Raw genomic sequence first — 16,318 nt, 5'->3', positions numbered from 1 at the left:
GACAGAACAGCTCCCTTCAAATACAATTGATTGTAGAGAAGAGGACCAATTTATCAACTTGTAGTAATGAGATCGTCTTTATGACACTGACATTTTAGTCTCAGTTAAGGAGGGTGTTAAATTTTAAAGTGTATAAAAAATGAGTCACTGGGGAATAAACATACAGTAAGTGTGCTTTTAATTAGATAACATGGCTGTCAAGTGACAGTCTGTCCTTGTGACTGGGCCACAGCTGTTACAGTAAAATAAACACTCCTGATGATTTGGGATGATTTTGTTTCAAGTGAACGTCTCTGGCCTTTGAGTTCTCTCACCTCATATAATGTTGGTCTTTGGTTTTAAATTTTAAACCAAAGTTGTTACAGAGTTACACCAAAGAAACAACAAAAAATTATCATTAAGTTTTTTGTGACTAAATACACCTTAAAGATAGAGATAAAATGAGTTCAGCAACAATGCTGAGCGAAACAGACTTCATCACATAACGTCTCTCCTGTAGCCTCCTTCAGAGCTGAGAGGGAAAGAGGATGTGGTTTCAGAGTGAGACAGTTTTGGTTTTTGATGCAAACTTCTCTGTGGTTATAAAGACTTCCCTAAAGCTGCTGAAGCCTCTCCGTGACTCATAACTAAAAAATAAATGACCTTCGTTTAATTTATGCAGATCCCCTCCGACTTCTACTAATTGGGCAGTTATATTATATTAATTTATAAACATCTGTAACATGCTGCTTTTACTGTGTGGAACTCTTTTACTGCAAAATATGTCTTCAATGACTGCACAGTGACACACACACAGGAGTACTACACACTCTGCTTTATTTCACACCACATATGAATATTTGATTACATACTTTACTTGCCCAAAAATAGTAAACGTAATTACATTTAAATGGTTCATATGCTGTACTGATGTGGTTTATTTATTTTTAGAGCTTTGTTTCAGGCTTTAAATGAATCTTTGAATGAAATGAGTAAAAAAAAAAATCAGATCAAGGCATCTTGCAAGATTATCTTAACCAAAAGCAGAATCTAACTTGTTAATGGAAGTATGGACATGAGTGTAGGTAAAAACACTGAATGACGCTGACATTCAACTTAAAAAAACAACAACAAAACAACAACAACAAAAAACCCCCCAGCTGTGACCTGCTGAGTCCTCAGTGGCTGTTTCTTGGGCTGAAAAATTAAGTCAGTGCCAAAAACCTCCAGTTCCTCTAACGGCCACTTGAGGCTGACTCCTAAAGGGAGTCAATCCCTATAGACACCATATTTTTGGTGTTAACATGTGTAGTAATCAAAACCACACTCAAACTGCCAAGGGCCTTTATACTAATTGTACAAACTTCGAGCACAAAAGCTCTTACAGGAACAAGCCCAGAATGAACAGGTCAAGGGGTCAGTATCAGCCAGGATATATTAAAGTTTGTTCTTTTCTTTTAAAATAATAAAGAGGGTTTGCAATAAAACTAAAACATCACAATAAAAGGTCACTAACGACCAACCACGTACCTTTAATGCTGCAACCTGCCAGCAATGTAACAATCACCTGGTAACTTGCCCTCACCAGAAGAAAACAGGTGCCCGTTGGTTTAAAAAACAAAACAAAACAAAAACAAGTCCATCCCAATAAATACAACCCCACAGGAACACTTATCACATGCACTAAGGACATGATTGGTATCACTGCAATCAATTTATCTTAAACACAGCAAATCCATTCACCATGAGCACCTATGCAAGGCCTAATTTCTATAAGGTACGAGCCCCAGATCAGGGATTGCACATTTCCTGGCTAATATTGCAACGGCCCAACATAAAAACAAACCCACAATAAAAAAAATCCGTTTTAAAATGTGACCCTTACTCAAAAACAAACTAGGGAGGAAAGTGCAACAAAAGGAGAAAAAGGAAAAACAGGGACACAATCACATGTGCAGCCCGTCCTGCAGGAGACAATATAGTATAAGTGACATTTCAGTGCATAAATATCATTTTTTTAATGACAAGTATATTAAATTACCATACCTTAAGCTGACTACAATGTTTACTTCTAACTAAAAAAACTTGGCAACTTAATGTTCTCAGGCTCTTCACATTCCCAAAACACCATCGTTCACAGCCACTCATCAGCATGAAGGAGAGCACCTGCTGTTACTTCCCTTTTTATGCCCTCCCTTTGATCCCCTGGGTCCTAAAGCCTTCCCCATTACACATGTAAAGATATTTACACAAAAAACTGTTTCCCCAGTGATAATAACTGCATGGGGGAATTATTTTTATAATTGTCTTGTGTTTAAATTTTGCATTATTATGCGCTTGACTGACAGGTAGATTGTGGCATAAGTGGCTGTAGCTTCTAGCTGTCTGCTAGTCTTCAGCTCAACCTAACTGGACTAATTAGGAGTCCTTGAACTTGACCTTGGGACCGCGTTTGTGCTGTTGGAGCCTTCTGGAGCATTTTTAATGGTATTATCTGACAAATAATATGGCTCCTATGTTGTCAGTTCTAATATCAGTGAAATTATTGCTTAGCTAGTTAGCTTGACTAAGCAAGCTAGTTGTCATATGAACCTTTCACTACATCCACAAACTCTCTCTATGTTGTCTTTCTTTTTCTTCTCCAACATCTTTTGGCCAATATATTGACCATCTGTTCTCTGCACATGTTAAAACATGTTTGATCAATGCAACTGTAGTGATGAGGAAAATGGGGAAGGGGAGTGAAAGAAAAAAGGCAAACTAAAGGGTACCAACAATGCCAGCTGAGGAGACCCCAGGAAATACTCACAGGTAGCATAAGTATAGACATTCTGTATTAAGGCAGAAGAAAAAAAAATACTCCAGTAAAAGTTGAAGTACTGGTTCAACTTATTTAGTCAAGTAAAAATAAGGAAGTACAGGCTCTGAAATGAACTTAAAGTAAGAATGTAAAAAGCTCTTTGGAGGACGTTTCTACCAGCAACTTTTGGAAAAAGGTCACTGAGCCTTGTGCTAATAATGAAATAATATTAGAAAATGTGAAAACAAACTTTAGGCTATAATCTTTAATTCTAATAGTACTCAGCTTGAATCAGATGAAACAAAAAATCATGTCAGCAGATGTTTCATGAGTTGTCCTGGCTGATTTCCTGTACACTGTTTATGCTGTCTGTTTTCTAGATGGTATAAAGTTGATATAAAGGTGGAATTCATTCAATGAATCTGAGCATCATCAGTTAAAAATACCATTTAACCTGACTGTGACCATGACACCACAGCCACAGCAGTCTCACTCTGTTCTTTACTTTAAATCCATCACAGTACACCAAACTAATCTGTTTATCCTGCACTAAATGACAGTTAGTCTACCTCAGTTTGTTTTGTTTTGACAATACAAAAAAACATAATATCACATGTAAAAACACAAGGACCTACATGCAAGCTTTAAATTTCCAGTTTATCAGACATGACTGAGCAGTTCTTACCTTTAAGTCTAAGCTCTCTTCTTCCTCTCCTGTCCTGTCTTTCTTATATTTCTCCATCTCTGAGTGAAGTTAGCTCTCTTTTCTCTCCCTGTAAAGTACAGCAGCTGGACCTTTAGCTAGCGACACATCGTTTGACAAACTGCACACAAACAGTTTGTGCGTTTGCTGATGTTTGTTGAGCTTAAAATCCACAAATCTGTTAAACCAAAAGTAAGTCTTCTGTTTTGAAACGTGAGGAGTTGAAACTACAGATAGTTGTTTAAAAATGTAGGGAGCAAATGTAAAAAGCTTTCATTAAAAAAAAAGACTACTAAAGTACAGATGCAATACTCAAGTAGAATTTTCAGGTAATGAAGTATTTGTACTTGTTACTTACCACCTCTGAAAATATTAACCAATATAAAAGTGTTACCAGTTGCAAAGGCAAACAGGCGTGTTATTGACAGAGACAAATCTGTTTCAATAATTTTATTTAACAAAATGGATCTACAAAATTCACCATGACTATATTGGCCTAGTTAAAAATAGCTAAACGAAATGACTACTTCACATAACTGACAGGCCACTTGTAAAGGCAACCTACGGGGAGGAGCACCCACGAAGATGCCACCAATTACTCATCTGTGATGGCTCACTGCAACTTAAAATGGCGCTTTACACTTGTGTCCTAGTGTTTACACACATGCATAAGTGGGAACCTCACCAAACAGGCATAGCTCGGCAAGAAGCAGCCGTCTCTCTACTAAAACAAAATGACGTAAAAGAACTTTAAAAACAACCAATAAAGAAACAAGGGGACCACTCAGTGAACGATATAAAAGCAATAGTGGATAAAACGTCTAAAATCCTGGATCAAATTACAAGCACTGTCATGGATGCTCAAGCTGGGCATTAACAAAAATGCAGTTTAGCAGATGCTCACACACATGTGCGCGTGCACACACACACACACACACACACACACACACACACACACACACACACACACACACACACACACACAGCCAGGCATAGCAAGACAGCAGCAGGTGAGGCCTGTAAAAACAGAAAAGAAGAGTTATTTGGGGTCCACCGAGTCACAGAGCTCATACTGTGATCCTACTCACTGCCCTTTAACAGTTACACAAAACAATCGCCAGGGGGAATGAATCCAATCGAAAATCTAGAAAAGGAAAATCTTCTTTTTATATCTCATCTTCACAGCAGAGGGGGTTCATTTGTCCTCGTAAATTTTGTCATATAATGTTCTGAACACTTGAACTCAGTTTATACATAGATGACACTTTTCACAAGTTTAATTTAAAGTAAGGCATCACACTGAGAAAAAGTGAGGATGTCAAAGGTTATTTGAAGTGTTTTTGATTTTTGTTCACCTAGAGATGAATTTATTCCTCCCACCACCTGACAACAACACAACTAGCATCAAACATCACTTTGAGCTGCAAGTAAACCTGAGAACACCGCTGGTGTTTTGTACAAGGTGCTCATTGGCCACGGCACATGATGATCACTTCCTGCAGTGTGAAGAAGATTGAAAACTGAATCCATTTTGGAGTCTTCAGAGAGAATGAAGCCAACGCAAATAAATAAAGGAACCCTTTTACAAAAGAAATAAGAAGGATGGGGAGGGTACTTTAAGGAACTGACATAAGGCTCAGTAAAAAGGGAAATCAGTGATACAGCCTTCTTTGAAAAAGTCATGTAGGCAGGACTGTTCCACTTTAGTTGTTCTGACAGCCTTTTTGAGCAGGCTTTGCTGAGAGCAGACATGACATCTGTCGGTTTCAAAAACTGACTGAAAGATAAACAAAAAGAGAAAAATCTTAAGAACAACAAGAGTTTTCACAGGGTCTGGCTCACAATCTGTATCCAGAACCACTTCGGGATCAGAGCCATGATCACAAAAAACCAGTCTGCACATACAGCACAGAGCAATGAACAAAATAGTTCTTAACAGCTGTGTCTAAATAAAATAAGATCTCATTAAGTTTTCAAAATCAAGTACACTGTTGTTTGAACATTGTTTCAGTTTCTGTGAATTAAATTTGTATTGCTTTATAGCATTACAATCAAATATATTCATACACCCCTTATGTGTAATCAAATCATGAAATGTTTGTAACTTAATTAGTTTTAAACAACTTATTTAGATGAATTAACCCATAACTGAAATGACAAAGTGCAGAAAAGGCAATGACTACTGTAACTCACTCTTATCTGGCCTGCCACAAAAATCAATCAACAAGCTTCAACGTAGGACTGGGTGATATATCGAGTTTTTAAATATATCGATATATTTTTATACGAGATATGAGATGTGACAATATCGTTTATATCGATATAGTCTATGTTACGTTATAATTATACTTCTGGAGCTGCAAGTTTGCCTCGCTTTCGCCCACTTTTGTCTCTGCGCTGCGTTACTCTGCCTCGCCTCTCCTTCACTGAACACAACTGCCCCTCCCCCATCGCTTCACCTGCAGGCAACGACAAGATGGACACGGCAGCTATCAAAGAGGAGCTGGTCGGTAAAAAGAAAACATTTGGAGATCACTATTTTAGTGCTGCAGCGTTACTGTCATTAAAATGACGTTAACGCCATAACTGTATTAACGCGGCAAATCTCCGTTAACGAGTTACCGCGGATCACCCCGTGTGTCGGGCTGCACGGCATCAACGCGTTAGCGTTGCGGTTAGTGTTAGCGGTTAGCTCCTTAACGTGTTGACGCCGTGCAGCTAGCACTACTAGTATTTGCACCATTTACAACACCGCCATAAAGTGCAAAATGAAGAGTGTGTGAAACTGCGTGCTGTATCCCAGACCGCATTTTATATTAAGATTTAAAAATCTAGTTGGTATTGGTATGGCGAATAACCTTCAGTAATAGTAATAAATCACACAGCAACAGTACATTCATGTAGTTGTAACAAGTATATATTAAGTAATCCAAAGTATTCAGAATACGTTACACTCATTGAGTAATGTAACAGGATACGTTACAAAATTTTGGCGCATGTATTCTGTAATCTGTAGTGGAATACATTTTAAAAGTAACCTTCCCAACACTGGACACAACCGTCACCTCTGTAATGTCCAGGAAAGCTGTCCCATTAAAAAAACAACAACAAAGAAAAAAAAAACAGCTTGTGTGCATAGTAGCAGTTCCTTTATTTTGGTGGTTTTGGCACCACTGTAACATGCCTGTGTCACAAATGCAACTTGACATTCACCCACTTGCTCAGAGTCTGTTGTTACAGGGAAGTGGAAGTTTACTTACAGTGCATTTACGCAATTATGTTCTGTCCCGACAGCTTTTTAACATGACAGCATGATTAGCACGATCTCAGTTGCTGTGCCCCCTGAACCCACTGCAGCTTCTCATTGGTCACCCCACCCGACAGTTTACCACTTGGACTTTACATGATATATTAGCTAGGTCTGTAATGTATTCATTTCTGAGTGTTATTTCTCTCTATTTGCTCTTTTCATGGTTGAGCTTCATGTTCATGCAGGTCTTGAACACCAAGAACATCCAAGCTCTGCATACTTGTGTCTGTGTTCACAGATTTCTTTCATACTCTGAATCTTTATATAACATTACAAATATAGATAATGGAGTCATCAACAAAGTCTTTCACAGAGTAGAAAACCTTTTTTAAAAAACAAACAAACAAATAAAATATCTAATTTTGGTTAATGTTACTGTGAGAGACTGGTGCTCTGTCCAGGGTGTACACCTCCTATAATCCTATGACAGGTGTTATGGACTCTAGCACACCCTGAGTTGGATAAGTAGAGGAAAACAGATGGATGTGTCATTAATTTTGACAGCTTTTCCAGATTTTTGCTGCCCCTCTCCCAACATTTTTGTCATGTACTGTGTGTGGAAGGCAGGATCGGACCCAGAAAGGATTTAAACATAAAAAAAACCTCAGCTTTATTGCTGGCACACTGGAAAACCACAGAACTATGAACAGAACCCAGCCGGCTATGTTAGGGATCTGGGTCTGAAGGACCCAGGATCCAAGAGCAGTTGGTGATTTATATTATAATATATCATATTATATGTGTTTTTGCTGCACTGTGCTGCTGTTCCTGTTGTCCATGCTTGTGTATATAGGCAGGTGTGTGTGTGGGTGCGGCTGTGACAGGCACCTTCAGGCGTGGTGGGTGTGCCCCTGCCAGGTGACTGGCCACACCTGAAGATCATCAGACACACCTGGAGCTGATCAAGCCTCGTCGGGGAGCTACTTAACAGTGTGGCTGAGCGCTCCTCGACGCTGGATCGTTGCGTGAGACTTCCCGTCAGTTCTCCAGCTAGTCAGTTTGTGAGTGTGAACTTGCTACAGTGAAGTCAGTTGTACTAACGGCTGCCACTGTTATTTCCCAGCAGGAGTACGGAAGCGCAAGGGCATAGGAAGACACAGACACTAAATACAAGAGGGAAACACGGCAAAGAGGAAACACCTGGGAAACACGGCTGGCGCTAATTACACTGACAAAACATGGAAGAGCAAAACAGAACATGACCCACACCGACGAGAGACTATCAAAGTAAAACAGGAAGAACACAGAGGACTAGAGGAACAGACAGATGTACATGAAGACAAGGCTGACCTAAAAAGGGGAGGAATCACAGACTATAAATACAGAATAAATTCAGGAGTATAATCATACTGGGCTAAGAAATAGAAAAAACAGAGAGAACCTGATAAACAAACAAGACTCGAAGAACCAAAAGACAAGAGACTCGTATTACTGGGTCAAAATGACCCAGAACTGAAAATTTTTTAAAATCTGTTACTGTGTCACATTTAACCTCCCAGGACGCGGCGTCCACATATGTGCACATCACATTTTGGATTGTTTAGACCAAAATACTAAATTTTGCTCTACAAGGGCCTGATATCCACTTACGAGGACGTTATATTGTCACTGTTCTATTGAAATTTAAACCGAATGTCCTCATATGTGGATCTCATTTTTCTCAGAAACAAAAATTAGGTTAAAAAGAATCAGGTAATTCTTTGTTTTTACATTCATCAGGTCCCAATCAGCCCAAATAGCAAGGAGAAATTAAAAATGCATCCCATGAAAGAGTTCAGGTCTTAGGAGGTTAAATTAAAGACTTTCAAAAATCAATTTTCTCACAGTCAATATTTGATATGTTGTCTTTTTCGTAGTTTCAGTTCTGTTTGGGATTTAACTGTAAATCACTCCATTCTGCTTCTTTTCAGACTTTAATCATCATGTCAGCTTTTTTCTTTTGGAAATGGGACTGTGTTTAAAATTTGTGTGTTCAGATCTGCATAAACAACTAAATAGCTCAAATATAGTAACTAAAACTGATAAAGAATACAGACAGGGAGGATTCAAATAAATATGAAATGTTGGACTGAGTTTTTTTTTTTTTTACAGGTTTTCACAGAAGCTTTGACTTGAGGCTTATCTACCTTAAATCCTAAACCACCTTAAAGCAGGATAAACCTGGTTTAACCTTAAAGGTCACATTAATTTGAATCTGACTCAAATGATCTTACAGGATTTTCTTGATGTCCTGTCGTCCAAGAAACTAACACTTGACATGAAGAAAGAAATCCTCCCACGAGCAGAGGAGCAGCAAGTCCTCAGTCATCAGACTGACCTCTGTCTACAAAATCTGAATCCAGCAGCTATCATCCACCTGTCCAGGTGTGTCCATCAGCTTTGAGGCAATGTGAAGGGAGGAAGCTGAACTTGAGAGTAAACACTCTCAGCAGCAGCAGATCGATGGGGGAGCTGGATCTCCTCATACTGAAACACAACAGCAGCACTGAGTACAGGACAAAGTAGCACTGAAGGAGAACAATGAGCAGGAGCTGCAGGGTCACCTGTACACTTTGACTTACCTGTGGAGTCTCCAGCCCCTCACTGGTCCCAGCTGGAGGGAGGTTTGCCTGATACTTGCTGATTCTCCTCTTCAGAGACAGCGACACACAACTCAGACCTGCCAACAGACCATCAGGAGAGTCACTTCACCTTCACACTCACATCAGCACTCATCACATACAACACATTTCTCCACTGCAGAGAAACCTTTCAACATCTGACACAACACCTGGACAGCAGAAGCACAGCTGAAATATTTGGCAGAACACAAAGAGAGGAAGTAGAGTTTTTAAACTGTGACTGCTGCAGGTCTGAACTAAACTCTGATCAGAAACAAGTATGAGCTCTAATTAATTCAATTCAATTCAATTCAATTTTATTTATATACCACCAAATCACAACAGAAGTCGCCTCAAGGTGCTTTATATTGTACAGTAGATCGCACAATAATACATACAGAGAAAAACCCAACAATCATATGACCCCCTATGAGCAAGCACTTTGGCGACAGTGGGAAGGAAAAACTCCCTTTTAACAGGAAGAAACCTCCGGCAGAACCAGGCTCAGGGAGGGGCGGCCATCTGCTGCGACCGGTTGGGGTGAGAGAAGCAACACTGAACTCTTTCCACACAAACAACAACAGCTGCAACACAGCTTTGAAGGTGAAACTCTAAAAGGACCTGAGCTTATATCTCACACTCCAAATAAAAGACAAGAACTACATGCAAAAGTGAAACTTGAGATTTGTACAGTTTAAATTTTAAATTTGAATATGAACATCTGATGTTCCGATTGTTTATTTTGGTAAGAATGATTAAACCCCATTTAGTTTTATTTTATTTAATGTCCTGCTTGAATATTCAGAATGAGTTTAGGCAAGTGAATTCTGCTAGCCACGATAAGCTAAAATTTAATAAACAATATTAAAAAATTAAACAATATTTTTCTTCAAATAAGTCATACATTTCTTTATATTTGAAACATCTATTCACTGTCTGTGTTTTAGCTAGCAGTAACATCACTTATTTGGTCTTACACATTTGTTAGTCTTGCTAGCTGCACTGTTTGGGTGCGGTTCAAGTCTCAACATGTTTTAACATAATTATTCTGTCCATGATTAATACTGAAGGTTTATTTTGTGTGTACTTTGAGTTTTACCGTAAAAAACCTTTGAAAAGCCAAAAGCTGGAGGTCGTGTATGTAGTGACAAATGTTGCATTCGGTGTCGAAATTGTGTCGGAAAAATGTTATGATCACGTGAAGGTGAAAATTTTAGTGGGACTTGCTTATACAGCGGCCGACCTGCATGTTCCGATAGGAAGGCGCTAGACTGCATGAACGTGTGCTACAACTAATGTGCTGCTGTGGCGACCAGACTTGACTTTGTAGAAGGAACTGCTGCTATTTGCACGAGTCTGGGTTTTTTTTTAATGGGACAGCTGTCCTGGACATTACAGAGGTGGGTCGTGTGGGTAATCATTTTAGTGGGTAGCACAAAGCTGATTTAATGTGGTGCAACTCCACTGTGCTAATCACTCTGAGCTGCTGCTGCTGCAGCCAGTCTTTGTCATGTTTAGTGCTGTGGCAGGATGAAGGACCCAAATGCAGGACTCGTAAATGGAAAAGTAAGACAGGGAAGTATAGGCCTCTCTGCTTAGGCAAGTGCCCCGCCGGATTAAGTGGTGGAGGATGGATAAATGTCAAATGTGTGTTTGTTTTAACCTCCTTTATCTCATTTGTATGTATAAGTAAAACAATCACCTGCAATAGAAATAATATAAAAATGATTTGAAATATGAAAAATAGTTCTTGTGGTATTTTTTTAAATTACTGAACATAAAACAGCTTTTGACTGGGGTATTAAATACATGATGAAGTGATAAAAATGCATTCTTTAGTTATACATTACCAAGCAGTAAGACAAACATCTTAAATATTGCATGGGGGGGGTTGTTTCATCAGCATATAGGCAACAAAATCCTTCTAGTGTTGCACATCATGTGGAGATGCAGAGACTGCAAAAGAGTCAGAAGCTCTGAAAGCTCAAGCACTACAAACTTAATCACAGGCATTACAGACGAGGCCAGTCATATCCACGCACTGATTTTAACTTGTATATATAGATTCAAGACTTGGAATGCCTTACTGAACCATTTATCAAGAAATCATCCAGTCCAGCAAACAGTTACCAAAGACTTCACATGAGAGTTTACAAGAACTGCATAAATCATAAATATAGAAAACATTCTGACACTTGCAATGCATTTAAGCTCAAGATAACTGAGAAAAATCAATTAGACTGTGTTGACCAGTTGCGTGCTGGTGTTTGATTAGGAGAGTGCAGTAGAGGCTGATCCATATCCTTAATGTAAAAGGAGTGATTCTGAAAACATAGAAAAGGATATCGAACTCAAACTTGCATCAGTTGTTCTTAGGTTGAAAGCAGTTTTCACGTGTCAAATGTAGCTATGAACGAACTATTGCATGAGTTAAACTATTTAATCGGTTCTTTGTCCCTGCCAAATACATTCAGAACTATAACCACAATACTACATGATCAACTTTGCCAGTTTGACCAGTCAGTTGTTGAAAAACCTGCCAGGGAAACAAGAGAAAATGAGCTTTTGTGTAAAGAGCAGAGCATTTCATTAATACTGTATACTGATGATTTTAAAATATGCAAGCTTCTGGGTAAAGGATCTAAGAGGAAACATAACATTTGTGGTTTATACTGGATTATGGGTAATTTGCCACCAGGGTGTAAATCTACCCTGTTTTCCATTTACCTGGCTGCTTTAATCAAAAGCAATGATTTGAAGTGCTATGGTTATGAGAAAGTTTTAGAACCTTTACTTAATTTACTTCTAATTTTGAAACCAGAGGGGTTCTTTGTGTCAAAGTTGGGTAGAGCTGTAAAAGCCACAGTTCAGTGTGTGGTTGCAGACAGCCTTGCTGCCCACAGTATTTGTAGCTTTGTAGAAAACTTCCCAGGGTCATACATATACAGAATTTCAAACTACAGAGGTTAGCAGTGATGTATTTAACCTCAGAACTCAAAGCATCCATGCAGATCATTTAAAAATTCTTGAGGAAAGTAAATTTTTACATTAATTCCATCTTTCCTTACAATTAATGTTGTTTGGCTGTTAATCTTGTTAGTTTGGTCTTGAAGATGTCAAAAATAGTGACTAGTGCTATTACATTATGTCTAAAAACATGTTCTGAGTAAATGTAACGATTTAGAGTGTGGATTTTATTTTTTAAGAGGAGTTGTGTTAAGTACTTGTGAATAGTCAAAATCTGACTCTAATTCAACGTTAGATCTCTGACAGGGAGACGAGCTAATCTAATGGCTACTCAGAAGGCAGCTGTGACAAAATTACATTTCTCATAGTGTAAAACAAGATGGACCCCAAACATCCAGTCTGCATAACAATCTGGGATGCAACTAGGTTTTGCATTCTTTGTGTTTAAGAAAAAGTCGTATGTCATTATGCCATAAGCATGAAAAAAATGTTTTCTTTTTTGTCATATCAGGAATACTTCCTGATTCTACACTCTAGCAGGTTGCTGACAGAAACTAAGTATTTATGAGTACTGTTGTGGAAACTGTTGTGGAAATTTTAACAATATACCTTCAGCCCCATCCTTTAAACCTTCTCCCTCACAGAGAGAATTATGACCTTGTTTTCTGCTTGGCCGTCACCCAAGGACACAAATACAAGAAGATACATCCCTGATAAGGAGTCTCACTATCTATTTAACGTCTCCCATGAACTAACAATGGCCTCACTGTGTGTGCATATATATGTGATAGAGCATAAGGCCCATTTGTAGTGCGCATGCATACAACTAAGTGAGAAAGTGATATTACTATTACTAAAATTATATGGTTAAAATATGCGATTAAAAAGAATAAAGAAAGAAAAAAGAAAAAAAATATGTGATTAATACATCAGAAAAGAAATCTGCCAGGACAATACTCACAACCCCACTCAGGCAGAAATGTCCCCTGTGAAGTGTCAGAAGAATGCCTGATGCATAATTATTTGTGCAAAACTGCTCAAGAATTTATGACATTTTTACAATAAAATTTAAAATGTTTCATTTGTCCAATGGAGATTTCTTTTTTAGCCAACTTGAATTTCTGCTTACCATGAAAGTATTTTACTTGTATTTGAAAAACTAAAATAAAATGCTAAACACACATTTGAGATGATTTACATTCAAATGGGTTATTTTAGTATAGTTAGTAAGTTCATAAAGTTTTTATTTTTTAGTAAGTATAATCTGAGTGATAATGTACATTTGGATAATTCGTTGTTTTGATTTGGAACAACTTAAAAGTTTGACTTTTAAAATTGAGTCAGAGAGATTTGAATTCTTTATTTGAAAGAAGCTGAACGATTTGAGTAAGATTGACTTAAATTTGTCAAGTCAAACAAACTTAATAAATTAACTTGGATAAACCTAATTTAATTATTTGTTACCAACTGAAGCATTAGATAATTAGTTGGATCAATTATTCTCTTCTTTCAGTGTACTAATTTTCAGAGCTGCATTTGTGAAATATTTATATCATCTTTTTTGCTAATTTATTTTTAATATGATACATATTGTAGACACCTGCATGCAGACACCACTGACTGTGAGTGATGAGAAAAATAATCTAGCTTAAAGTTTTGCAGATTTTTGACTTTACCTCAGAAATAGTTTTGTAACTATTCTGAAACCAATCCAATTTTTTTATAGAGCACTTTACAGCATAGAATCAACTAAAAACAACTAAAATAAAACTAAAAACTAAAAATAAAAACCAACATCTCACATGGTGTCAAAGGCCAGGGTAAAGAGGTGGGTTTTCAAGAGTGACTTAAAAACAGGTAAGGAACTGGCCTGTCTAATCTCTAAAGGAAGCTCGTTCCACAGTTTTGGAGCTGCTACAGCAAAAGCACGATCTCCTCTAAGTTTACGCCCAGTCCTGGGTACATTCAGGAGCAGCTGATCAGCTGACCTGAGAGAGCGGGTGGGTGTATAAGGCTGTAGCAGCTCAGAGAGATAAGATGGGGCGAGGCCACGGAGAGCTTTAAAAGCAAATAAAAGAATTTCAAAATGAATCCTAAAAGAAACGGGCAGCTAGTGAAGTGAAGCTAAAATAGGGGAAATGTGCTAAAACTTTTGAGTGCCAGTTAAAAGACGAGCTGCAGCATTTTGCACCCTCTGTAGATGAGATATATATGATGCGCTGACCCCAATGTAAAGTGCATTACAGTAATCCAGCCGAATGCTAACAAAGGCGTGGATCACTGTCACAAAGTGCTGCCGTGAAAGAATTGGCTCTATTTTTGCCAGCTGCCTGACCTGAAAGAAGCCAGATTTTACCACTGCCTTAGTTTGATTATCAAACTTCAGCTCACAGTCCACTTTGACCCCCAGGTTTGTGACAGTTGGCTTAAAATACTGGGCCAAGGAATTTAAATACACATTGGAGGTCTCAGTGGGGCAACCAAAAACCATCACCTGGGTCTTTTTATTATTGAATTTTAAAAAGTTAACAGACATCCAAGCCTTAATGTCATCGAGACACTGAAGTAATGGCTGTGTGAGGTATGTGCCATAGATCTGACAGTCATCAGCATGATAGTGGAATGCAATGCCGTGTTTTCTCAGTACAGAAACGTGATCTGATGGTTACATCTATGCACCTCTAAATGCACCACGATGCTACAAACTGTGGAGGTGTGCTGATATTAATAAAACAGCAAACCACAATGTGAAAAAAGGACAGACTCACAGATTACCACAAAAACAAGTGCAGCATTCAAGCTCAGAGAGATAGAGACGACATGACCACTCTGCTGGTTTTCGCTCTTATGTTCAGCTTTTGGATCTGAAAGAAGAAAATGGACACAGGTTGAGAAATAGGTTAAAGAGTGTTTAAAGAAACATGTCTTACATGTTTGAGGACTTTGGGGCTGATTAGTTGAAGAAGTTTGTGATCTACATTTCAAGAAAAGTTTGAGAATGAAGTTGTGAACTGGCCCAGCCGTCAACACTTTTTAACAAACTGTTTTCTTTGAAGCGTCAAAGTTACTGTAAGAAGCTGCCTTCAGTTTCAGCCTCTCAGACTTTTGAAGTCTGTTTATTTTCAAAGCTTTGGACCCTTGTGAGAGTGAAAATAGTTTTAGTTACAGCTGATTTACATAAATAAGAAATAAAACCATGTTCACTTGATAAAGGTTTTAAGTTTCCTGTGAAACAGCAGAGTTGGACTCAGAAAGCAACACTTAAAACTCAAAACAGCTGGAGACTTACAAAGTAAATATAACAAAGGCTAGGGACTTACTACCATTGCATATGGCAATGTCCTTTAATTACTAGATTTTGGAAAAATATTGCTATAGAGCTTCGGTCAATCTTTCACCAGACGATCCCACTGAACCCTGTGCTGTTCGTTCTGGGTCTATCTATAGCAGGGCTTTCTCTGTCTTTGTACAAATGCTTTTGTTATGTAAACTTTTACATTTATACATTTTTTACATGTGTACGGTTTCAATGGATTCAGAGACAGCCTCCCACTGTTACACAATGGTACAGAGAAACATTCAAGGTGTTGCCAGTGGAGCCATTATAAAGGTCAATTGTAATGCATTCTGTAGGATAAGGCGGCCTTTGCTTGATCACCTACCTCGTGACCTTGCTGTGTTAATACATAAAGGGAGATCACATTTTGTTTTTAAACATAATAATTAATGTCTGTATTCCTTTTTTTCTTTTTTCCTTCCCTTGACTTTAAATGTGGAACACTCTACATATTTTGACCCAGACATGTACATTTGTAACTCATGTACCTGTATGTTTTTTTTCTTTCTCTTCTTCTTGTTTGTATTTGGCTGTGCTGATTTGTTGCTGTTTGTGTTCCAAAAAAATCAATAAATTGTTGCTATAAAAAAATATAACAAAGGCAAGGAACGAATAAAGTGAC

This window comes from Oreochromis niloticus, linkage group LG23 (assembly GCF_001858045.2).
Source record: "Oreochromis niloticus isolate F11D_XX linkage group LG23, O_niloticus_UMD_NMBU, whole genome shotgun sequence".
Classification (NCBI taxonomy): domain Eukaryota; kingdom Metazoa; phylum Chordata; class Actinopteri; order Cichliformes; family Cichlidae; genus Oreochromis; species Oreochromis niloticus.
The sequence above is the reverse complement of the archived record's forward strand: the minus strand, read 5'-3'. Positions refer to the sequence as shown.